This window comes from Equus asinus, chromosome 11, assembly GCF_041296235.1.
Source record: "Equus asinus isolate D_3611 breed Donkey chromosome 11, EquAss-T2T_v2, whole genome shotgun sequence".
Taxonomy (NCBI): domain Eukaryota; kingdom Metazoa; phylum Chordata; class Mammalia; order Perissodactyla; family Equidae; genus Equus; species Equus asinus.
The window spans coordinates 12,045,716-12,070,362 of NC_091800.1; the positions used below are offsets into that span (position 1 = coordinate 12,045,716).

At 43.4% G+C, this 24,647-nt stretch overlaps 1 long non-coding RNA gene across 1 annotated transcript in view; it reads left to right on the forward strand.

Annotated features, from left to right (window-relative positions):
- Positions 1–22,850, forward strand: part of LOC123288871 (uncharacterized) — a 35,084-nt gene extending 12,234 nt beyond the window's left edge. The window contains exons 2-4 of the long non-coding RNA XR_006532448.2: positions 436–741; positions 17,099–17,494; positions 20,240–22,850. This is a non-coding gene — a long non-coding RNA (uncharacterized lncRNA). The remainder of the gene's footprint in view (positions 1–435; positions 742–17,098; positions 17,495–20,239) is intronic.
- Positions 22,851–24,647: the final 1,797 nt, after the last annotated feature.

Genomic DNA, 24,647 nt, shown 5'->3' on the forward strand with positions numbered 1-24,647 from the left:
TATGCTGTGCGTGACTCTACACAGACGTCAGCTCATAGCATTCTTTTCTAACAAAATGATAACAGTAATATTTGTTATCATCTTTTTACTTTGACAATAGCTTCCATTGCAGCCATTCAATAATTGCAGCATATTATTGCCTACATAACACCCCTGTTGCTACTGTCTCTAAATGGGCACCAGCAGCTGGCCAGTGAGGGAAGAGGAAGCTCTCTTCTCAGAGTGACTTTAGAGCAGTGGTTCTCAATGTTGTAACATATTAGCATAACCGGGGGAACTGTAAATATACAGGTGTCTAGGCCCCACTGTGAGCAATTAAAATGTTAACCTGCAGGGGGAGGAACTGGACGTCAGTATTCTTTAATTTGATTCTAATTTGCAGCAAAGGTTGGGAGCCATTGCTGTAGAGAATACAAATGCATCCATTTGTTCCAGAGATGGAAGTACGGAAGCAGAGTATGTCTGAGGTCACTTGGGAAAGAGATCCAGGGGTGGGACCTTGGACCGCAAAGATACCAACAAAGATACCGCGAAGATGCTAGTGTCCCACCGCGACAGAGATGGCTGCCGTCCTTTCTGCAGCCGCGTGGGAGGAAAGCACTGGCAATGCGTATGTGGCTGAAAGACGGTGAGCTCAGCGGAGCAGCCTGAGCGTGTTGAACACCCTGTCCTCGTCCCTGTTTCTTCACTAAGATCCGCTTCTCAAAACACATTCTCCAGGGGCCTGCCGGTGGCACTCAGGTAAGTTCGCACTCTCTGCTTGGCAACCCAGGGTTCACCGGTTTGGATCCCGGGTAGGGACCTACCAACCGCCTATCAACCCATGCTGTGGCAGGCGTCCCCCATATAAAGTAGAGGAAGATGGGCACGGATGTTAGCTCAGGGCCAGTCTTCCTCAAAAAAAAAAAAAAAAAACCGCAACCAAGGCGCTCACAACTAGAATATACAACTATGTACTGGTGGGCTTTGGGGAGAAGAAGGAAAAAAAGATTGGCAACAGTTGTTAGCTCAGGCATCAATCTTTAAAAAAATAAGAAGAAACTAATTAATTTAAAAAGAATTTTTAAAAGCATTCTACAGTAACTTTCCTATGTCACAGGGATTTGAAAACTGAATACCTTTATTTTAAAAAAAACTCAGAAGATAAGCACATAATCTACAACTGGCCAATCCTATAATTTTTCCCACTAATAATAAGGAAATAATCATGCACTATTTAATATTAGCTTCTTCCATTTGATCCCGCCGAACTTAGAAATTAACATGTTCTATGTGTTTCCTTTTATGGTTAAGCAAATTAGCATAAATTTACTTTATAAATATGATCTATTTCATATCTATTAAAAGTAGTTTATAGAACAAAGATAGGTTTAGCTGTTTCTCTTAAATTCCTTTAAAAAGCCATTATTGGAAGAAGAGGTCCAGCTAAAATCCAGAGTCTAGCTATAATTAGAACTTGGTGTCTTCATAGGAGACGAAGTAACACTTCCTCAGCTATGCACCTCCGAACTCCCTTCTCATCCCAGAAATGAAGAAACAGAATAAAGGATTTGATTTTTCAGGATCCCCCCCTTAGATCTGGACACTGCTAGAAAAGGACATTCCCTCAAACTTGTCCCACTGGAAATTATCTTCAAGTGAGTCACGTCGTCTCATTTGATCACCTCTCTCACCAAGACTGGAAACAATCTGTTTGGAGTAAACCCCCGTTATAAGACCCGGAGATTTAAATAATGAAGAGGTTTATCTCTCATCTGAGAAGAGAGTATGGTCCACCGATAGCCTGGAGACAAATACTCAGGCCTCTGGAACCCGCAAAGGCAGTAATTCGGCAGTGTTTCGTGGCGATGCCCCGAGTGTGTGCAAGATGGAGCCAAGCTGCTCTCAGGGGCTTAGGAACAAAAGTGGCTTCCTGGACACCCAACAGAAGAAATTCGGTAACCTAAAAATATTTAAAGAGCTTAGGACCCCCTTGGGAGAATGTCCAACTATTGAAATGGAAAAGATTAAGCATCTGCTAAACCCAAAAAGGAGATTTTTAATAAAAAGGCAGCAAAGTGCACAAACTTTGGTAGGGCATCTTAAAAAAAGGTAGTAATTAAGGTCACAGCTATCATATACAGAGTAATCAAACTGAAGACTTTATATTTTCTTTACAATGACATAAGAAAAAGTGTCTAAAAATAGACTCTACAGATAATGAACACTTCTATCTCCAGAGTTCATTAGAACACACCACCTTCATTATACAGAAGCTATGTTCCAGCTCACCACCTCTCAGGCGTAAATCTTGACGTGTCTTCAAGATCTTTTCCTCTGGCCTCTAATTGTAATTCTGCCGCTTATTCCTCAAGACAGTCCACGTTTCATATGCTCCTTATATGAATGAGATGCAGTGTGCACTGTGGTTAAGCCCTGGGGCCCCAGGCCCAGCTGCCTGGCCCAAGCTCTCTGACCCTGGCAATGACTTCACCTCTTTGTGCCTTGGTTTCCCTGGCTGTATAAGGGCGATAACAATAGCACCAGCCTCATTGGGATGTCGGGAGAATTAAAGCAGTTATTCCACAGAAAACACTTGGAAAAGTGCCCGACACACAGTAAGAAAGAACTCAACAAATATTTGCTATTATTATCACCGCATTTGCATTTCCCTTAGTGCCTATAAAAATATTTAATGAACTTTCAACATAAAAAACAAGACATATGGTCTAACAAAGGATTGTTTTCAGATTTGTGGATTTATTTATATGGAAAGTCTCAACAAGCCATTGAGTTACACATTTAGGGTATCATTTCTTATTACATACAATCCTAAATCCAGGAAGTATTCCACAATGTGGCCCCTGATCTCGACCAGTCTATGCTGTATTTGAGAGAGAGTGTACACTTATGAAACATTAATTAAAAATCTAAAGCAGTTCATGATTGTGTATAAAGTGAGCAGTTCAGAGGGGCTGGCCCAGTGGTGCAGCAGTTAAGCTCGCACATTCCCCTTCTCGGCGGCCCGGGGTTCACTGGTTCAGATCCCGGGTGTGGACATGGCATCGCTCAGCAAAAGCCATGCTGTGGTAGGTGTCCCACGAATAAAGTAGAGGAAGATGGGCATGGATGTTAGCTCAGGGCCAGTCTTCCTCAGCAAAAAGAGGAGGATTGGCAGTAGTTAGCTCAGGGCTAATCTTCCTCGAAAAAAAAGAAAATAAGCAGTTCAGACGACAAGAGCTACAAAAATTTGGAAGAGAAGGAATTCTGAGGGAATCAAGTCTTCATTGTGCACATAAAGTCGATGGAGAATTGCATGTGGGCCATGAAGCACAGGTAAGGAAAATGGGAGGATGTTCTAGCAGGAGGGGAGGCCTGACGGTAAGGCAAGCAAATAGAACCGTTCTCCTGGAACAGGTGATTTGTGTTTGAAATTAGGTGAGATAGATTGTCAAAGCTACTCCAGGTATAGACTACATGGTGGAGGGCTTCAAATACCAGACTGAAGAGTTTGATTTTGCCCGGAGAGTCCTCGAAGTTTTGTTAGTTGAGAAGTGGCATAAACTCAGATCTATGCAAGATAGGTTCATGTGCGGAGAGAACAGAAGCAAGAAAACAGAGAAGTTGGATGACTTTTAATAATAGTCTAGGTATGAGGTGATGAGGTCCTGGACCAAGGTGAGGACATTAGGAACAAGAAGGGACAGCCATAAAAGGCATGACTAAGATTTGTCCCCTTCCCTCCAATCTCATAGCCAGAATATTCCCTAGGCTAGACCCTTGTCATCTGAGCACACCAGGCCAACTTCAGGAGGACCAGATGCGTTCCTGAGGTTTCCGAGGATGTCTGGGCTCTGCTGCTTCCTCTCCCCTCTTCTTAGTGATGGAAGACAGAGGCCCCAGAGGCTTCCAGGAAACTCTTCCGGTGTCCCAGTGGACGGTCTCATCCTGATTCCCATTTTCTCCCTCTTGCCTTTCTGTCGCGTGTGTTTCCAATACATTCCAGACAGTAAGATAAAATCATATTTGTGTCTTACTCCCTCTGAAAGTCACGTGGTACTTCCCAATTGTGCAGAGTTTTTAAAACTATTTTTTATTTATATTGGTGAATAACAATTAATAAGCCATTAGTAAATTGATCATGTAAATGGTTAGAATAGTATACACTTTAAATGGATGCAGTTTATTATAGCTAAATTATTCTTAGTAAAGTTGATTAAAAAAACAGGTTTGATGATTGAAGATACAGAGAGGTGACAATGATAGCTTGAAGCTCAAGTGAAAAAGCTTAACTGATCAGTTGTTTTAGTCCCAAGGCATTAGCATCATAGTTTAGAAGGCTGTGTCGTTTGTTATGTGTATGATAATAGGCCTCATATTGTATCATGGGATCACTTCTTATGCAAGATTACAAACTGGATAAGCAGAACAACTATGTCGATGAGTATCAGGACGTGAAACTGCAGGCATCTGCTTTTACTTAACACCTCCTTGGAGCAGCCGTGCTTGGATAGTAGTTGAAAGTGATGATTAGTGTAGATAACCTCTAAAACGCCTTTCAACTCAGCAAGTCAGGTATAGATTAGTGATTTCGGTGCTGAATTTAATGATGGAGACAGTGGCGTGTGGAGCAGCGCTGCTCACAGAGTGGTCTCTGGAGGGGCTGCGTGGCATCACCTGGGGGCCTGTGCTAGCAACGGATTAGAAAGCAGGTGCTTGAGCCCCACCTAACGCCTTCCAAATCAGTGGGGGTGGGGTCCAGGAATCCAGCAATCATATTTTAATCAGGAATGGGGAAGCTTTGTGTGTGTGAAAGCTGTGGTCCACACAGCGGGTGGGAAGCAGAAACACAACAAAGAGCCATGTAGCTAAAAATAAAATAAATTTAGTTGTTTTGTAGTTACATAAAAATATATAGACATATGTTATACTTTTTTTTTTCGGTGAGGAACATTGTCCCTGAGCTAACACCTGTTGCCATCTTCCTGTATTTTGTATGTGGGACACTGCCACAGCATGGCTTGACAAGTGGAGTATGTCTGTGCCCACAATCCAAACCTGTGGACCCAGGCCACTGAAGTGGAGTGTGCTGAACTTAACCACTACACCACCAGGCCGGCCCTAGATATATGTTTTATAATTATATATCTCTATAGAGATAGAATATTCCTCTAATTATTTTTAAATTTTAGAACTTATTATTTCCAATCAAAATCCAACAACACTTATATACCTTAAGTACTGTCTTATGGCCATTTCCAGAAGGGGAAGAAATAAGGGAAAGAGAGTGGGAAGACCTAATTTCATGTATATATTGGTCCAAGCACTGAAAAACAAATATGTTACCCTTTTACTAATATTGTGATCACTTGGGGGAGCACGAGTACCCTTTAGCTTAAACATAGTTTAAACAGACTTTATTGTAAATTGACACTCTTACCAACATTTTTTTTTTAAAGATTGGCACCAGAGCTAACATCTGTTGCCAATCTTTTTTTTTTTCTTCTTCTTCTCCCCAAAGCCCCCAGTACATAGTTGTATATTTTAGTCGTAGATCCTTCTGGTTGTGCTATGTGGGACGCCGCCTCAGCGTGGCCTGGCGAGCAGTGCCATGTCAGCGCCCAGGTGAAAACCTGGGCCACCGAACTGGATCGAGTGAACTTAACCATTCGGCCATAGGGCGGCCCCTTACCTACATTTTTAAAAGCATACATCTTCCTGAAATGCTTTGCTCCCAGGATCTAATCACAGTGCAGGCTCTCCCCTCCCGCCCAGCGCAGGAGTCGTGCAGCCTCTGCTTTGGTGTCTGTGGTTGTCCTGCCCTCTACCTTAGAAGCAGCCATTTTCAACCAAAACCTCCAGCTGCCTCTCAAAGTTCACATCCTATTAAGGAGAGGTCCACCGCCTTCCCCAAGGGTGCCTGGCTGTGACACCGTTCAGTGCCTTTGCACATGCCCTTGCTTCTACCTGAAATTCCCTCCCTCCACTTGTCTACCAGGAAAAACCCCACCCATTCATCGAGCCTCAGCTCAAATGCTCTGTCTTCTGGAAGCTCTTCCAGAATCCCCCAGGCAGATTTAGGGGCTTCTTCTCCTGGACCCCTCACACACACATACGACACACACACACCCCTTTGTACACAAATCAATTATAGCCATTGTATTTTCTCTCATTGCATACGTTTATACTCAAATTCATCTCTCCATTGGACTATGTCCTTTGAGGGCAGGAATGATGTCTTACCTTTGCATTCTCAGTGGCTGGTTTATTGCCCGGTTTGTATTGTTTAAGGAATAGATCGAATGAATGAATGAGTGAATGATATGTAAACAAAGTTCTACAGGAGCATAGAAACAGGAGCTTTAGCCACTGACTGACCACACTGAAGGGGTAACATTTGACCTGGGTATTGAAGGACAAATGTGATTTTACTTGGAAGAAAAAAGAATCATAAACAGAAGAGTAGCAAGAACAAAATCATAAGGGTTGGAATATATACGTCCTTCTCAGAGAGTAACTATGTAATATTTTGGGTTCAGTGGAAGACAGATGTGAAAGAGGAAGTTGGGGCCAAGGCTAGAGCCAGAATAATGTGTTAGGGAGTTTAGGGTTTATTCTGGATATAATGAATGACCATGAAGGAATTTTGAATAGAGGAGAGATGTGATCAGATGTGTGACTTGACTGGAGATTGGTGAGGAGGAAATTGCTGTCGTCCGGGCAATTATAGTAATTCCCGATAGAGCGCAGTGACAGTGGAACAAAGAAAACAAAGGACATTTGAGAAGCATTTTAGAAGTAGGATCAAGAAGACTTGGCAACCAGCTGAATGTGGAAAGTGGGGAACCAGTGCAGGTGAAGATTGACCTGAGCTTTCTGAACTGGTGACTGAGCGACGCTCAGACAGCACCACCCCCGGCGTGTCTTGTCTTCACAAGCAGATTGCCAGCTCGGAGAGAGCAGGATCTCCATGGATTCCCTACATCTGCAGCTCTGAACGCACGACCAGACATTCAGAGGGACTTCATAAACACTTGTTGAGAGAATTAATATTTCTGATACACATTCAATATACAAAAAAGGAAAATATTATAATAATTATAGTGTCTCTTCTTTAGAGACTCTGAGCTTTTCTTAGATTCTCAGCATGATTTTCATCTACAAATGGGTTCACCACTACTTCAACCAAATCATTCAACTGTGCACCCACTAAACTGACACTTGTCATGCAGAAATGGAATCGCCTTTAAGACTGTCTGCTGGGGGACGACAGGCCAGTGGTTGGTATTTCTACCTTTGTGGAGAGAGGGCTATGATAGTTTCAGTACTCTAAAAATGAATCCAAAACAATAAAACAGGCTGAATGTTTTCTCCAGTAGAAGAAAAGAAAGCAAGCCTACCACAGGTAAATTGAAATCTTCAGGTAGACCCATTCCGCATGACTGAGACATTCCCGAGATGACGGCTTTAGTTAGACTGGGGCCACAGAGCTTTACATTTCTTCATTCACCTGACAGGACTAATGAGATTTTATGCCGGGCAAGCTGTTTATCCCTTGGGTGACATTGGCGAGAACAACTATATCTTGATCAATCAAGAGTTTTCTGCACTGCCGCTTTTCTCCCCACAAAAGACTCCCCAGCCTAGATCACAACATCTGCGACATGGAAGCACCTCATTTCTTCACGTAAACACTCCACCCGTCTCCTTCTATCATTTAGATCTAATCATTCTTTCCTAAAATCACATTACTCCATAAAAGGGGCAGGCAGAAGAAATGGATATAAGGAAAAGATAAGAAAACAAAGTTTCAGAAGGGTCCTACAAAGAGATGCAGGGCTGACAGCTCCACATCTAGAATATTATGTGTCCAATAGACCATTAGGAATAGAGCTACACACCAGCTGTTGCCTGCAGTACCAGAACTGCTGCACAGACAGAGGAGGCTCTGCTCATATCAGCAGTGACTGAGAATAAGAGCATGGTGGGGGCCGGCCCGGTGGCACAGCAGTTAAGTGCGCACATTCTGCTTTGGTGGCCCGGGATTCGCTGGTTGGGATCCCAGGTACAGACATGGCACCACTTGGCAAGCAATGCTGTGGCAGCCATCCCACATATAAAAAGTAGAGGAAGATGGGCACAGATGTTAGCTCAGGGCCAGTCTTCCTCAGCAAAAAGAGGAGGATTGGCAGCAGTTAGCTCAGGGCTAATCTTCCTTAAAAAAAAAAAAAGCATAGTGACCACCACTTCTGTCTGGGACAAGGATTTGGCCCCTCCTTGGAGCTTTCATAATAGCCTGCAATCTCCTTTTTTAGCACTTAATTAACACTCACATACACACAAATATATAAACTCAAGTATTTGACAATTGTCATCATAAACTCGTATGATGACATATCCATTCTACCTTTGTAACTAGGAAACTGTTGCCAGTTCTCAGACCAAAGGGATATTGGACAAACGGCTCAGCAAAAGTCAGTGCACAGGCTCTAGTTCTGGGTAAGATGGAGTAAGCACACTCCACTCTGTTTCTCGCACTGAATACAGCTATAACACCTGGACAGAACAGCTATTTGAGGACTCTTTGAAAAGTAAAGAGTAGCAGGTTGATTGAGGAAGAAAACACGAATTCAAAGTACCATCAAACTGGCTGTGGGTTTACCATTTTTCCCCTTGGTAGTCCCTGGTCAGGACTCAAGGCAGCCTGAAACCCAGAAGTGGGCCTCAGTGTGGACAGAGAGAGCTCCAGCAGAACCTTCTAGTTCAGGCTCAAGGTGTGAGAAAGGAGCCTTCTGGCAGTGACAGCAGCAGTGGAAGGCCCACAGCATGGGAAATGTTGAGGAAGGGCAGCCTGCATCTTCAACCAAAGGAGAGGTGGTCCCAAAAGCACACTTTTCCTCTCTCTGTGCTCCCACCACTTGGCCGTGGACATGGGCAGAGTCACAGGAATTGCACAGAAGAGCAGGGTAAAGGAAACCACAACTTTCTGGATGGATGAACAAAAAGGAGAACCCCCAGGAGACTGGAAAATACCAGGGAGATCAGGGGGAGAGGGAGGTTGGGAAAAAAACCCATAAAGTTATTTGCTAACTTTGGGGCTCACTCCCAAGATAGGCATGCTTGGATTTGACCACAAACAGCAAACAGAGACTTTGAGAACTGAACTAACAGATGCCTTGCCATCTGGGCCCCAGCCTTACCATGAGATGGCGGGCAGTCAGGAGAAATCTGCAGAGCACTGCAAAGACTTTGCAAATGGAAGTGACATTGGAACCATAACCCCCAGAAATCTGGACAGAACTTGCCGCCTAAGCCCAATTGTGTCAATTGTCTGCTTTAAAAAAAAAAAAAATCAACAGTCTCTACAGGATTTAAATAAGACCCAGTATTTCATAACATACTACTCAAAATGTCTGTGATATTATCCCAAAATACTCAACATATGAACCGGGAAAATCTCAACTCACATGGGAAAATACAATCAATGGATGTCGATGCCGAGATAATACAGATACAAAAGTTATCTGACAAAGATTTTAAAGCAACTATTATAAAAATGCTCCAAGAAGTAAAAATAGACATTGTAGAAAGCCTCAGTAAAAAAATAGGAGATATAAAAGATGAACCAAATAGTTATTCTAGAACTGAAAATACAATGATAAAAATTAAGTACCCACTGAATGAGTTCAAAAACAGAATGCAGATAACAGAGGAAAAGGCCAAACAACTTGAAGATACAGCAATAGAAAGTATCCAATCTTAACCAGGGTGAATAAAAATGGAAAAATAAATGAACAGTATTTTAGGGTCCTGTGGGACAATTCCAAAAAGTCTAACATTTGTGTCATCAGAGTCCCAGCAGGACAGAAGAAAGGGTATGGTGTAGAAAGATATTTGAAAAACGAAAGACTGAAAACTTCCTAAATTTAGCAAAAGGCATAAACCTATAGATTCAAGAAGTTCAGCAAACCCTAAACAGGATAAACCCAAGAAATCCATGCCCAGACACATCATAATCAAACTACTGAAAACTAGAAACAAACAAACAGAGAATCATGAAAACAATGAGAGAGAAACAACGCATTATGTACGGGGCAACAACAATTAAATGATGGTGGAATTTTCATCTGAAACCTTTGGAGGCGAGCAGCCAGTTGAACAACAACGTGAACGTGCTGAAAGAAAAAAATTCATCTCAGAATTCTACATCCTAAGAAAATATCCTTCGGAAATGAAGGTGAAATAAAAACATTCTCAGATGAATGAAAAGAGAACTTTTTGGCAGCAGACATGCTCTAGAAGAATTACTAAAGAAAGATCTTCAGACAAAATTATTTTGTGTGAAAGAAGCCAGACTCAAAAGGTTATGTGCAGTAATGACTTCATTTCTATGATGCTCTCAGAAGATAAAACCATGGGGATGGAGAACAGATCAGTGGTTTCTAGGGGTCAGGGGTGGGATGAGGGTGTGAGTAAAATGGGATCGCATGAGAGAATTTTGGAGTGATGAAGCTGTCTGTATCCTGATTGTGATGGTGGTTACAGAAATCTCTATACATGTAGTAAAACGCATAGAACTCTACAGACACATACACCAAGTCAATATTGCCACATATTAATTTAAAAAAATAAGTCAACAAAGAGAGATGTTGCTCCCTAAGAACCTTCTAGTCCTTGAATGATACTTGAATCTTCTCCACCTCCCTTAGACACCTGCTTGTGAGGGCAATCAATGAGGCCATGGCCATGGTCAATGCAAGGCTATTTCTGCTGCCTTTGAGTGCAGCTCATAGCTGAATTTACCCACCCCGCCTGCCCCGCTACAAGTTCAAACAAAGAATATCACATGCTTGAACTGAACGAGGACTAAGAAGCCAGGAGTCGTCTTGTGTGATAGCCCTCTGGTTCTACACGGCTATAAGGCTGACCCCCTCACCCCTCCCTCTAAGCAAGAAAAAATCCACTGGACTCATAGATCTGTATGTCACCTCATCACTGGAGCACCAGCTTCTGAGTTTTCTCCTAGCTGCTGCACCCACAAAAGTGCAGCAAACACCTGGCATGCCCTGGAGCCACTGCCTACTCTACCACTCTACCACTTTGCTGACATGTAGAGTATTTCTGTTATAGCAGATACCCTTTTGGTCAAAGTGATAATTCTCCTTTTGTGTCAGGCGGCTGGTATTATTAGTTTTGCCTTTCGCAGACCCATAGGTCCGAGGAAAAGGGAATCCGCCTGTCTGCAGGGGAAGGAATAAGAAAAAAGAAAGACCTTTAGCACCATTCCAATACTACAGTTCTACATTGTTTAAAAGTTGTGTTTATGTGACTCTTGACCCCTTAAGGCAGGAATTGTGCCTTACTCAGTTTTGTGTCTCCAGAGACTTGCACAGAGGCAGACACATAGAGGTACTCACATAAATGTAGGTTGTAAACTAGTGAATGGATGCATATGTGACTGAATAAATGAACCGTATAGGCAGAGTCCTGCAAATACATCAGATGGCCGTTCTCCCCTCCGTCCAACCATGTCTCTTGCCACTGGAGACAATGGGCGGTGGCGATCCAGTAGAGAAAGGAGGGTGCCGACAGAGGGACTCAGTCTGGCAATGGGAAGGCAGGAGAATTAGCCACAGAAGGTGACTCATCATCCTGCCTCATGGATCGGCATGAGTAGTCCATCTCTATGTTGAGCAGAAGGAAGGAAACAAGCAACAGGAAACAGCACAGTGAAATGCACTAAGGTCAATGTGCAAACCAAAACATCCTCTAAAGCATTTTCTGTTCTCCGGATGCTCCTTCAAAGAGTGGTCTGTCTACAAATATGTTTAAGAAACACTCTATACGTTGTCTCCTTCTTAAAGATGTACGATGCATATTTGCTTGACTAACACCTCTGAAAAGTCCCATAGTAAAGAAATATGTTTAAACTTCTTAAAAGATTTAATTGAGGTATAATTAACATATGCACAGACCTTAAGTGTTCAGTTCGATGAGTTTTGAGAGTTGAATACTCAATGTACCACCACCCAAAACAAAATATGGACTATTTCCATCAATCCAGAAAATTTCCCCATTCCAGTCAATCCCCTATCCCTGCCCAGCAACAACCAGTGTCTGACTTCTCATCACCATAATCTGGTTTTGCTACTTCTTAGACTTCACACAGATCCGTTCATGCCACATGGATTTTTAGGGGTGGGGGCTTCTTTTGCTCAACGTGAGATTTTTGAGTTTCATCAATGCTGTTGTATAGCTCAGCAGTTCATTCTTTTTGTTTTTAATTGCTGAGCTGTATTCCATTGTGCGTGCAGGCAAATCTCATGATTTGTGTATCCATTCTCCTTTTGGTGCACATTTGGATTGTTTGCACGTTTTGACTGTTATGAATGAGGCAGGTATGAACATTCTTGCGCAGGTCCTTTTGTGGACATATGTTTTCATTTTTCTTGGGTAAATACTTAAGGGAGGAATTGCTGGGCCACAGGGTAGATACGTTTAACTTTATAAAAACTGCTAAACAGTTCTCCAAAGTGGTTGCACCTGTTTAACTTTTTAAACTTAGTATTTCCTGTATTCATTTGACCGCAGAACCCCAGACATCTGTACAATGAGCAGGTAGGACTAGGTGACTTTCAGACCCCTCCCAGCTTTACCCAATATGAAAATGGCCAAGGTATTCAGAAGTGGAGTTGTTTGGTCTTCTTGTAGGCAAAAGCAAATGAGGTGAAAGGCAAGATGACCAGAAAGAGTTAAAAGGTTTGGCTGTGGGGCCAGCCCCGTGGCCGAATGGTTAAGCTCGTGCGCTCTGCTTCAGGGGCCCGGGGTTTTGCCAGTTCAAATCCTGGGCGCAGACATGGCACCACTCATCAGGCCATGCTGAGGCAGCATCCCACACACCACAACTAGAAGGACCCACAACTAAAAATACACAACTATGTGCCGGCGGGCTTTGGGAGAAAAAGGAAAACTAAAATCTTAAAAAAAAAAAAAAAAGAAAGAAAGAAAGAAGACAGCGCTGAGTCCAATGAGTGGGGAAGAGGTGCTGGCAGGCAGTTGTTTGGACAGAGGCATGAAAAAGTGGTTTTTAAGCTAGAGGGAATCAGAGATACAAAGTTAGAAATAATTAATTCTAAAATCAGGAGCTTTTTAAAAAAACAGGTCCAAGAAATTAAGGATTTCTCAATATGCTGTTAATTTTTAAACCTACGGGCTCTGGGACAAGTATTTTCCTGCACTTTTTAGAAAATTATTTTGCTGGCACCAGCTGGGAAAAGATACTCCCCTCATTCTAGGATCCAACACAATAAAACTTCTGTCTCAGATTCTGTATCACAAAGAAGAAAATCAGGCTCAGCCTCAGCCGCCAAAATCACTAGTGTTGCCCAAGGACAAGGGCCTCTCCTGCTTCTTCAGTTTCGAAGGTTGACTGTCTCACTGCTCCCACGGAAGCCCTGAGGAGGGCTTATTTCCTCTGCAGGTTCTTAAAGTGAGAGGACAAGTGTCCACACTGCAAACAGTTGGAGACCCCTAGACAAATCTCCAGTCAGAAAGCAGACGGTCAGTGGCAGGATGCCCATACACCCAACTTGCCGGGAACAATCCAGGTTTACACCTGTTGCTCCCTGTTTGGACAGTAAATTAGTCATCCTAATCAAAACACTCAGAAAGACTCTTTACCCCTTTAATTCCAACCTCCACAGCCCACATGTCACCTCCTCTTTGTTCCAGTCACTTTTTCATTGAACCCACCTTTTGAAATGACTGAAGTCTTATGAGTGCTCTCCACAAGCGCTACCATCTTCATGTGAATTTTATTCACCTCTAAAATCATGACCTTCCTTCACCCGTTTCTCTGAAGGACCAGCACAGATCAGGGAAGCAATGCCCTTCTCTACTTCGAAACCAGTGTTCCTCTGCTTCGACAGCATTCACTCTCGTCTTCAACCGCTGAACCAGATGATGTCTTGAGATTCCTTCCAGATCTAATATGTATCATTCAATGCTCCCCGTTCACTTATTCACTCCCCTTAAAATACACACATACCTCCCAAACTGACATTGATCCTACACATGTTCCCTTCCCTTCTAATTCAACCTCCTAAAGTAACCAGTTTACAAGTCAATTCACTCCTGGATAATTTCCAAGACATATTTTATCTCTGTATGCCGCAGAGGCAGTGTGCTTAATAAGGTCCCTAAAGATGTCGTCATTTCAAATCTGATGAGCATTCCTTCCCTCCTCCTCATTGTCCCTTATCCAAGGATGTGTATATGTGTGTGAGCGTGTGTGTGCCCACGTGCAGTTTGTTGGTGCTTAACCTTGCTATGCCAAGCAACTCTGAAAATGAAGTATGCTTATTATGTGTTCTACTCTACATAGCATAGTCTACAGAGTATATTGTTCTGCTCTAGCTGCCACAACAAAATACCACCGACTGGGGGGCTTAAACAACAGAAATTTGCTTTCTCACAGTTCTGGAGGCTAGAAATCCAAGATCAAGGTGCCAGCAGGGTCGGGATCTGGTGAGAGCTCTCTTCCTGGCTTGCAGATGGCCGCCTTCTCCCTATGTCCTCCCATGGCCTTCCCTCTGTGTGTGGGAGGAGGAGGGAGCGCAAGAGCTCTGGTGTCTCTTCCCCTTTTGATAAGGACACTTGTCCTATTGGCTCAGGGCCACACCCTTACGACCTCATTTAACCTTACTTGCCTCCTTAAAGGCCCCATCTCCAAGTACAGTCACATTGGGGTTTAGGACGTCAACATAGGAATTGAAGGAGACACAGTGTGGTCCATGACAGTAGGATGCAAAGCATACGTGAGACGTTAGATAATTACAGAGTGACAAGGGCAACAGTAAAGGTCACAGCTAAAGGGGGAATGCTAGCTATTCTCTGTAGAAACAAGGAACAGAGAGCAAATGCAGAGGTTGCTTTATTTAGATTTTAAATAAGCTCTTCTTTCAGCTAACGTGTGTATCTTGTTTACTCACCCTTCGTGGCCACTGATAAATACAACTATTTTAACTTGACAAGCACAGTTACATTTCACAAAAAAGGCAGGCGCAGTCGATATTTTCATACAGTAGCACCTGTGAGAGAGGGGGAAAGTGTGACTTCACATGAAATGCAAAAGGCAGGAAATTTATTAATGGCTCTTTCATCTTTCTGGCATTAGTTGGAGATCTTTGCTTAAGAACGAATCATTTTGAGAGGCTTGACGCCTTTACAATTTAAAGAATTCTCTTTAAGGAAAATCATGAATACAAAATTCTCAGGGCTGGCCCAGTGGTATAGTGATCCAGTTCACATGCTCCACCTTGGAGGCCCAGGGTTCACAGGTTCGGATCCCGGGTGCAGACCTACACACCACTCATCAAGCCATGCAGTGGCAGTGTCCCACATACAAAATGAGGGAAGACTGGCACAGATGTTAGCTTAGAGACAATCTTCCTCTTTTTGCTTGAGGAAGATTGGCAACAGATGTTAGCTCAGGGACAATCTTCCTCACAAAAAAAAAAGAAAAAAATTCTCTGAGAAGGGGCCTGTATAGTGATGGGTTCTGAAGCTTGAGTTTTATCAACTTTGTGGTATATCTACCTCTATCCACCACGAGTTTCGTTTGACCCAATGATTTTTCCTCTTTTAGTCTATTTTTTCTTCTTTTTACTATGAACATTTCTAATAAAGCAAAAATTAGACAGATTAAGACAATGATCTTCTATGCATCTGCCACCCAGCTTCCACAATGATCAGTCCTTGGAGAGTCCTAATTTATCTATAGCCCATCTGCTCTCCTGCATATATACTGCGTTATTTTCAAGCAAATCTCTGATATCATTTTATCTCTAAAACATTTTAGTATGCATCTCTAAAAGATAAAGGCTTTCAAAAACATAACCATGACATCAACACACCTAAAAAGAATAATTCCCTAATCAATTCAGTGTTCAAATTTCTCTGTCTCAAATATTTTTTTACAGTTTGTTTGAATTAGGAACCAAATAAGGTATATATTGCAACGGATTGATATATTGTTTAAGTCTCTTTTAATCTACAGGTTTGCCCTCCAAAGTTTTTATTTTCCTTGCAATTCATTTGTTGGAGAAACCGGGTCATTTTGTCCTACTGGGTTTCCCACAGTCTGGGTCTTGCTAGTTGCATTCCTGTGGTGTCATTTAACATGTTCCCCTATCTCCTTTCTTTCCTGTAGGTTGCTAGTTATATCCAGAAGCTTGATTAGATTCAGGTTTGATTTTTTTGACAAGAATTCTTTCTAGGTGTGTACTCCTATCAGAAGGCACAAGATAAACCGTTTCTTTTTGTCAGCTCAGCAGCCATTGCTGGTCATTGCCGAGACCTTTTGTCCCCAGTGTTTGCGTGGTTTTTATTTAAATGTGAGCGCCTCTAGGCAGGTGTGGTGCACACGGCAGGGGGCTGGCTTATGTTCCCCTGGCTCACCTCACACTCATACGTTTACCTGGCTGGCTCTCAAAGGCACCGACCTATTGGGAGGATTATAAACAAGGTGCGATCCTCACCTAAAGGAGTCTGTAGCTGGTTGTTGTAAACAGATGAAAATAACAATAAAAGAGATGTCATAAAGTGGTTCGAATGACTGTGCAGTGTTCCCTCTGGGAGTCTAGAGGAGAAGGCAGCAATCGGCTGGGACAGTGAGGGAAGGACTGGAACCCAAACACTGACTTTCTCCAATTGAAACAGAATATCATATTGACAACTGCTCTGTAGTCCCAGCTACAAGCTGGTGTCCACCCAGGGCTTCCTGTTGCAAATCGTCCTGTCCGTTCTTCCCCACTGTGTGTGTTGGGCCACAGGTTTCACAGCCAGGTTTCTGGCTCCCTCTTGGTTACATGCCACCTTGTGTTATGATGACCACAAGTTACAACAGGTTTTCCAGCCGTGAAGAAGGGGGAAGTGATCAACCATCATCCCCTGCGGGAAGTGTAGAAGAAGAATATTTGTTGCGTGTCCACCGTGCGCCAGGCCCAGAGCTGGGCACATTCATGTGTGTGATCTCATTCACACTCTCACAGCACTGAGAGGCCAGCGTTTGTGGCAAACACTTCTAGATATCCACATTCGCCTTCTTTCTTTCTGACAGAATCCCAGTTTTGTTCACCGTGGCAAAGCGCCTGCTACACTTGCCGACTCAGACTCCCTCATAGCCAAGAGTGACCAAGTTCTGGCTGGAAGCTGGCTAGCCATCTCTGGGAAAGATTTGGGGGCTTTCCTTTCTTCCTTTCCTTCCTTCGTCTTTGTGCCTGGAACGCAGAGTCCAGTGGGAAGTAGAGCAGCCATCTTGCGACCACGAGGAGACCGCTGTGAAGGCAAAAGCCTCCTCCTGAGGATCATGCAGCAGGAAGAGAGAAGCAACGTTCCTGATGTGACCAACCCTCCCCCAAATGTCTACCTCTGGAATTCTCGAGAAGTGTGAAAACGGAAAGCTTTGCTTGGTTACACCACCATAGTGGGCCATCTGTTACATACAGCCCAAACGGTATGTGTCTGATTGTTGTTGGTATCGTGGTAATTATACTTATGTATTAAGATACTGAAGTCCAGGTAGGTTAAGAAACTCAGCGAAGTTCACACGGCCGGTATTCAACTCTTCTACCCACCCCCTGCCACCTGATTACAAAATAAAGGAAACTTTTGCAATTCTATGAGAACTCCCATGGACAAGCCAGAGGCTCTTTCTCAGCATTTGAAAGCCAGGTAGGACGGCATTTTTCCCTTCTCCTGGCGTCTGCCATTCAGCTCTCTAGTACTGGGCTGTTGTGTTCTCCCAGTCAGAGCTTAGGCTGCTGGCAATGAAGACATTGTCCCTTCCTTTCCAGGCCAGTCTTCCTGAAAATAGACCAGTGCAGTTGCTGGAAATCCCTTCTCCCCTCAAATCCTCCTCTACCTGTTCTTTCTACGGTGCCCAAATTCCACCATTGGGGCATATGCAGAACATCCATGTTAAAACAGAGCTATCTTGGGCCAGCCCAGTGGCGCAGCGGTTAAGTTCACACGTTCCACTTCGGAGGCCCAGGGTTTGTTGGTTTGGATCCTGGATGTGGACCTACGTACCACTTGTCAAGCCATGTTGTGGCAGGCATCCCACTTATAAAGTAGAGGAAGATGGGCATGGAGGTTAGCTCAGGGCCAGTCTTCCTCGGCAAAAAGAGGATTGGCAGCAGATGTTTGCTCAGGGCTAATCTTCCTCAAAAAAAACACAAAAAAACAGAGCTGTCTTGCCCAATGGTTCCCTGCAGGGTTGTTCCACAAAACCCTAGTCTCGAAGGAAGTTATTGTGTATTACTGGATTTAACTAAGACTAAGATGCACAATCTTTCCCTTTCTAATGTCTCTGAAATCCAGATGTTTGTTACAACTGGTGGATCTTATAATCATCATTGACCATTTTTCTCTTTCTTTAGCATCTCTGAAATCATAATGCAACTTATAGGCACTGGCATTTTAGTTTTATTAGAATATGGTGCTTGAAAATAAAAAGGTTCCATGGTCAAATAAGTTTGGAGAACTTATTAGTAATGGAATAAACTAAATCAAACAAAAGTTTTTAACACAGCCCTTCTCAGAGCCGTTAGCATGCTAAAGTGCATCTCAAGAGATATGCTAAAATCATTTGGCCGTGGAATTCTCTGTTTTTGTAGAGCAACTTATAGTACTGGTGTTATATGGAACATACATTTTAAAACACTGCTTTAGGCCATTGTATTTTGGATTAATCGATCAGATTTGCCAACCAACTGTCTTCTGCAACAGAATTCTGAGAAAGTTGGTCAGAAATGTAAACTGTGAAACTGGCAAATCAGAAGTATGGCCCTCTAGGGGGAGGGTCAAAAACCTTGTAGAGGCACCATTCACCTGACTAAGTCACTGGAAAACAGAGCAGACACCGGCAGCGGGAACCTTGGAAAGTGGAGGGTAAAATGATACCAAATTCCATCCTTTGGCTATTTTTACTGGCAGTCAAGCCCACTTGCCTTCCTCCAGTCCAAGAGACAAGAGTATGGCTACAGTCACGCCTCCTTGGTGCCTGGGGACTGTCTGATTCCCAGAACCTCAGGACAACATCAAGAGTCTTAGAGATACCAATAATCCTGATGTGGTCCCTGTCATGCCGAAAAGGAGAGACTTAAAACTTTAGATAATTCTTAGTACTTTTTAAATTCCCCAGGTAATTCCAATATGCAGACAAAATTGAGTGCCATACTTTTAAGGAACTGACTTAATTAAGAGTGTTTAAAGTCTGACAGCTGGTGAGAGGTGTATTTAGCTGTTGTGATAATCTAAGCCCTAGGCGATAAAGCCATAAGGGTGGTGGAAATAGAGAACAGGAGATGGAGGCAAGAACTATTTTAGAGAAAGGATCCCAGGGAAGGGCTTAAAATAACTCAGATTTCGAGAAGGTTGAAAGAATTTTGTACCACTGAAAAACACAGGACAGTGGCGGGACGGGTGGGGGCATCCTGGGTTTTGGAGAGAAGATAATTGTTTGAGTTTACACGTTGAGCCGTAGTTTTTAGAACGATGTCCAAGTGGAAATGCCCAGAAGGCAGTTGGAGATGACGACTGGGTCTTATCTTTGGAGCAGAGTTACAAACTTTGAAGTAATCTGTACCCAGGCAATGTTTGAAGCCTTAGGAGTTTAAAGATGGTCTTTCCCGCAATGCAATACCATTCAGGATACCATACATTTATAACTGCGGGAGTCAGCCAGGAAGACTTGAAGTTCAAGTTCTACTTGTGCCGCCCACCAGCTGTGTGGCATTGCCCAGCATCCCCTACCTTCTGAGCCTCAGGTTCCTTAACTAGAAAACAGGAATAATCACCTCAACCTCTCTGAGCTATTGTGAATATTAAGTGAACAGATCACTGTAAAGCGCCTGGCCTCATGCCTGGTGCAAAGCATGGCCTCGAGCCTTGTTGGGTATCTCTTATTTCCCTTGCCCCACGCAACTGCCAAGCAGGCCATCATACAAGTCCACTTCTCTTCATTGTCAAGAGTGAGTCTAGCAACAGTAAACAATCAGTTTGCACTCACCTCAATGGTATGTGAAGATCAAATCTTGGCAGACCAATTTAATTTTCTTCCATGATAGATAGGCTATGTAGATAAGGAACAGGCAAGAGATGTAATCTCTCTATGCTGGAGTATGACCTTAGATTCCGTCGCCAATGACTTTTCATCAACAAGATAGAAAGAACTAAGAGAGACTCTTTTCTTTCTTAGGCTCAGGCACCAAGAGCTGAATAATATCACCCGAAAGGTGGCTTATCGATGACTCAGCCTCAACCTGGAAACATCCTGCGTGCTCTCACTCATGTCAGAGCTGGAGCCCGTGCCGAACAGCTCTATCTTTACCCCGGTGACGTAACCGAGAACTTCCTAATTAAGATCACAGATGACACAAGTTGTGAGGCATTAGTAAGAAGGTAGGCATAGAAGTGAAAATAGCATTAACCGAGTAAAGAAACTGTTCATAAGGAAGTTCAACAGGAACAAGTGAGACATTTTTTAAAACAACCTATATAGACAAATAGAAGGATCTATGCTGACTAGTTCCCTGAATCGTCAACCAGTTTCACCCAGAATTGTAACCAGGTAAGCATGGCCAAGGTGCCTGGGTGTCCCTGATGGATTTAACACATTACAGAGAAAAAGACAAGAAGACAGATGAAAAGGGAAGGAGAGGCAGCATGAGAAGGGGAAGATGGAGAAATGATAGACAAGTATGATGTTGGAATTGTGAAATATGTTCAAGGTGGAAGGTTCTAGTTAATTGGAATTCAAGTTCACTTATACAGTCAATAAATACTTTATTGAGCATGTAGTGTGTGCCTGGCACTGTATCCAGTACTAAGGATGTAGCATTGAACTAGACATTCAGAATCCCGCCTTCATAGGTTCTTCTTCCTCTGACTTCCACATGTTGAGGGGCCTATGGACCTTAGACATCTCCCTTTCTATCTGTATCAGTCCTTTGGTGATGTCGTCCACTGCCTAGGCTTCCATACCGTCCATCTGCTGATGACTCCCAAATTCAGACTTCCGTCCCACACTCGGGGGCCAGTTGTCTTCTTGTCCTCTCAAAGAACCACAAACTTGGTCCATGCGAAGTGGAATCTTGAATCTTCCCTCTCCTTCCCCAAACCTGTTCCTTCCCCAGTTCTTCCTACCTCCATACACAGCACCAAACACAGCCAAGACAGAGGAGTTGTCCTTGGTTCCTGAGTCCCATGTCCTGTTGGTTCTAATTCTTTAGAATGAGGATTACACCCCACAGCCGAAAACAGCAAGTCCTAATTATCTCACATTCTAAAGATTACTGCAAACAACTAGGACCAGAGCAGACACCTCCATCTTTCCTGCCCCGCGCCACTCCTAGCCAAATATGACCTTGGCTGAACCAGCCCTACCCACGATCAAAAAGAAGACTGGGGAAAGAAAGACAGTCTTTGGGGTATGTTGCCTTGGGAGCAAGGATGGCAGTGTCAGGAGGAGAGGTTACTGCCCCCTCCCTGTGGGGAAAGGGAGGAGATGCATTCCAAAGGGATGGGAAGCTCTAAGACAGAGGTTAGTAAACTTCCTCTGTGACGGGCCAGATGATAAATATGGTAGGATTTGCTGGTCATACAGACTCTACCACAACTACTCAACATGACCATTGTGGCGTGAAAGCAGCCACAGAAGTAACGAATGAGACATACATGAATGAGCAAGGCTATGTTCCAAATAAAACCATTTACAGACACTTAAATTTGAACTTCATATGATTTTTTTTGTGTCATGAAACAGTATTCTTCTTTTGATTTTTTTTCAACCACTTCAAAGGTTAAAAAAAAAAAATCCTTAGGTCACAGGCTGTACAAAAACAGGCAACAAGGCCAGATTTGGCCCTAGCCCATAGTTTGCCAGCCCTTAATCCAGAGAGTCACTTGCAGACAGTGTGGGGGACCTGCCAGAAAGGCACAGTGACACCTCGCTCCCCAGGGGACACCGGAGGAGCTACAGAACTTCAGGCCCACCCTGGTGTGAAGCAACATGTGAGAGGAGCATGGCAGGGTGTTTGTCTTCTGCAGGCTGGGCCCACATGGGAGCGAGAGGCCAGCACTTGCTTCTCAGCTGGGGTTTCTGAAGGCAGGGCCCTTGGTGAAGCACCCCTGCCCCAGGAGGAATAGGATGATTTGTACTTCTAACTCTCTCTCAAAAAGACTATATTTTGGGGGCCGCCCTGGTGGCATAGTGGTTAAGTTCACATGCTCCACTTTGGTGGCCTGGGGTTCACAGGTTCAAATCCCAGGCACAGACCTATACACTACTTGTCAAGCCATGCTGTGGTGGCGTCCCACATACAAAACAGAGGAAGATCACCACAGATGTTAGCTCAGGGACCATCTTCATCAAGAAAAAGAGGAGGAGTGGCAACAGATGTTAGCTCAGGGCCAATCTTCCTCACCAAAAGAAAAAAATACTATACTTTGATAAAGCTGGGTCTTGTAAACTCTGGCCTCCTCTGCAGTAAACTTAAACTGTAGCAACAGAGTCACAGGTGATTTGTTGGAGTGGGGAGCTTTTGCGTGGGTTTGGGGAGGGAGTCACTTTAAAATTTTCACTATTGTTGGTATAATTTTAAAAAATGGGTTATTTGGATGAAAGAAGATTAAGCACTGATACCAGTTAACGGGGAGGCTGCAGAATGTCTATCCTGGGATCTTTAAAACTATCATCACCAACCATCTGTCTTAGAGGTTTTAAGGAGAGCCGGGCCTGCCTCAAGAGGCTTAGTCAGATAACCACTGAGTGCTTCCCGCATCTCCACGATTCCAGGTACGAAAGGAGACCGTGCCCAGAGGGAAGGGTAGATCCTCTTACCTTTTCTCCAGCAACAGAAACAGTAACGATTAACTCCCCAAATCCCTGTGTAACGCTGAATACTCAGCAAAAGAAGTTTCCTTTGAAATTGCATCTACCTGCATGAGAGGTCCACAAAGCTGGCGTTTTAATGCTGAAATAACTCAAGTTATTGCAGCTGCTGTTACTGCAAAAGATTTTTGAAGAGAGAAAAAAAGCTTCTCAATATGACAAGGAATTTGTCGGAAGGGACTCGGTACAAACAAGGTGCTGGCTTTTTTCCCTATAAATTGGGTGGGTATAGTTGAGAAACTGCCCCTGTCTTCTTGGCCAGCAGTCCCTGAGGAGACACAGACAGACTTTTTCAGGTCACAGGGTTCGCTGCATCAGTTGGCAGCAGAATCTCTCTGCTGAGCATCTGTAAGTCAGACCATGTTCTCTCCACCTTCCGGGTTTTCCCTGGAGCTAGAGATTCTGGAAATCCAAATGTAATTGGCAAATTGTGTTGATGTCATGGAGAGCAAAATTCAGTACAGCTTGCTCTTTCTGGGCTGATTTCAAACTACTGCATTAACAGGAGCCAACACTGAGTTTTTACCCCTCCCACACCCCCAATTAGACTGTATAACTAATTTTTTTAAATAACACGGAGATAGACACTATGTAAGATTTTCTGTTTTCCAAAATTCTTGTTCTGGTCATCACCTTTTCATGACCAATTTCACTCCTGCAGGACACAGCAGAAGGCTTGCAGTTTTGTGACACTTTTAATGCTATGTCATTGTCAATCAAGCTGTCCAGATAAATCACTTAGCAGAGAGGCAGGCGGTAGGGATGCTCGGTCACCAGCCAGCTGAGAGAAGTCTTCATTCACTCGCTCTCTTCTGTCCTGGACAGAATTGTGTGGTTTACATCTGCCAGAAATAGATAGGCAAGTATCTGCTCATAGCTGGGTTTCCCTCTCTCTATTGTAGTATCCATAATTATGAAAAGGCGCATACGGAAAAAGAGCAGCATCACTTTTTATAATCCCCACACTCATTTAACACCCACTACGTACCTGCCTCCAAGCACACACTCTCCCCTCCCCCAGCAACTGCTCAAGTAGGCACTTTTCATCCCTTCTCGGAGCTATGTAAACTACACTGTAGGAAGTGAAGTAACTCGTCTGGGCTCATACTTCTGGTATGAAGTGGAGCCTGGCTTCCAGCCCAGCTCTACTCGCCTCCAGCGCCTCGCTCTTTTCGATATTCAGGAACGCCTCCTAAGCAACGTCCTCGGGGCTGACCAAGCATTTTCCATGACTGTCCCTCCAGCACATTCATTTGCCTCTTTATATATGAACCTCTTCCCACCTCTTTCAAAACTGTTACTTTTCCTTCAACCGCACAACGATGACTTCAAAGAAAACTTTCAAACATGGGGCATCACTCTCTTTCACAACTGTTTTTAGTTTTTATATTTCCTTCCAGTCTTCATCTATGTGGCCTTGACTAGTATACCACTTTAAATGCTAAAAATTTTATATCCTTTTTGCACTTAACATTATATCATGAACATGTTTCTACATAATCATTATAATTATTAATTTAACAACTGCATAATATTCTGTCAAGTTGATATACCCCAATTTCTTGAGCCATTTCTCACATGTTGAATTGTTTACAATGTTCCCCTAATATAAGTAACGTTGCAATGCACTTTTTTTCACATATATACCCTTTTTCCTTTCACTGGGATTTTTCTTTAGGCTAAATTCCCAAAAGTATATTTACAGGATCAAAGG